Source organism: Octopus bimaculoides, chromosome 8 (genome assembly GCF_001194135.2).
Source record: "Octopus bimaculoides isolate UCB-OBI-ISO-001 chromosome 8, ASM119413v2, whole genome shotgun sequence".
NCBI classification, from domain to species: Eukaryota; Metazoa; Mollusca; class Cephalopoda; order Octopoda; family Octopodidae; genus Octopus; species Octopus bimaculoides.
This window is the reverse complement of record NC_068988.1, coordinates 31,533,189-31,535,495: the sequence shown is the minus strand read 5'-3', so window position 1 is coordinate 31,535,495 and position 2,307 is coordinate 31,533,189.

Below are 2,307 nucleotides of genomic sequence, written 5' to 3'. Positions count from 1 at the left end.
ACTCACACACACACACACACACACACACACACACACACACACGCATGCACACACACACGCATGCACACACACACACACACACGTATATATATGCATATTTTCTGTCTTACCATACATTATTGTAGATATTTACCTGTTCGTTTTCTTGATATTGGCTATCGTTTCTGTTGATTTTGTTGGTAAAGTTTTGTGTCTGAAATTATCTCGAATGTTCATCACGTTGTCTGTTTGCGCAGAATAATTTGCGTTATATTGCGTGCAGTGGCTTATGAGATATCAAACCAGAAATGTGAATGATATCCTGTTTATTATGAATGGCTTGGTGTTTTTGTTGGAGATTGCATTGTTGCTTAGTTCTGTTCACCGATATTTAATTCTGCTCTTTGGTGAATGTTGTTCGATAAGTCTTTTACGAAACCTTTGACAGTGATTCCATCCCGTTTATTGAGTAGAGTACATGACGTGGTAATATTATAGTGTGTCGTAATGAATGCTATTATTTTTACGTAACCCTAGGACATTTAACCTCAACGAGACTTATAAATAGAAAATGATTCATGGCGTAAACATCGCATTTTTCTCTTGTATACCATGATTTGCTTTCTGCAATGTAGATGACCCCAAAGTGACTCTCTATGATGCATGTTTTATCTAGTGGTAAACCTCAACGATCGTCAGTAAGATGGACTCGATCAGACAAGAAAACTATTTTCGATATGTGAGATCTGAACCAAGATGTCAAAAGCATTTGAACTCATTTTTAATTTAGTTAGGACAATGTTGTCCAAACTTTACTTTCTTTATTATCACACGCTAAAATGTGATTTAATGGAGCTAAGGGAGATTTGGCTGAAGTTATTAGCAGGTCGGATAACCCCTGTGATGCTTATTATTGAGAATATGTTTCCCAGCACATTATTTGAAATTAATTTAATGTATATGAATTTTTACGTTTGTCTGGACGATACAGAAGAAATGTTGTCAATGGTACTGTTGCTTTTGCATTTGTTAGCTTCTAGCCACCACTTATCATGTTATCTTTTCACCACAGGTATTTCATCGCTCACCTTCATATTACTTCATTTAGTACTACGTTGTCTAATGCGAGATTAATTGCTTTATTTTCAAAGATTTTGTAGATTTACTTTAGGTAAATTCTGAGTTCTAATGAGTCAAGTAAAACAGCTTCAAAGACGAAGAAACTGTCGAAATATGTAAGCATTTATATTCAATGAAGACCGACAAATTGTAGAAAAAAATTAAAAGAAAGAATTAAGATTGAAATCAACGAAAGACGATGACTGGAAAGTAGATGAAATGTATACATGAAAGAAGCAATGACGGAAGAGAAGGTTAGCAAAGAAGAAAACAAATACTGAAACAATACAAGGTTGAAATGAAGAAAGCAAGAAGTACAAAATGTATGAATCAAAAGTAAAAAAACAGGAAATTACGAAAGTAAGAAAGAAACATGTAAGGTATCGCAATATATAAAGTAAAATAACTTCAAAAAGAAGGAAGGATCCACCAACAGGGAAATCTATGATAAAGATAAAAAAGAATAGCGAAGTGAAGAAATAATCTATATGTTGAGAGGTTGAGAAAAACAAAAAGAAGAAAACAGGCAAATATAGGAGATGTAACACAGAATGAAACAACAAAACGAACGGACGAACAAAGATAAACAATAAAAAAATATATAATGAACAAACTCATAAAAAGAAAAAAAAATGTCATAAAATACGGATCAACAAATATCAAAGGAACAGACAAGAAAAATATGAAAAAGAAAGAAAAATGCCCAACCCTAACCAAAACTAAATAAATAACTTAACTACAACGAAACAATCAGACAAACAGCCAAACAAGCAAGCAACTCTATCAATAGCGATAAATCATTAAAAGGAGCTATCATGTGTACAAGTGGTGTCATCCATAAAATAATTGATAGCTAGCCGAAAGAAGCGACTTTGAATCGAGTTATTGGTCTAGAAAAATACGTAGAAAAATAACGTTTAAGAGTCCTTATTAAGTCTGCCATTTATTATCTCCCTTGGCACTAATTCATCTCATTAATTTCATCTCTCGGTATTAGTCTCATTTTCTCCTCTTTTTATTTTATTCTCTCTTTCCCTTTCAGTCTCCCGTTGTCTCTCTCTCTCTCTCTCTCTCTCTCTCTCGCTCTCTCTATCTCTCTCTCTCTCTATCTCTCTCTCTCTCTCTCTCTCTCTCTCGCACACACACCACACACAAAAGAACACAATTTCTCTACATTTTTGTTTTCTTCTCACTTCAATTTCCTCTGTT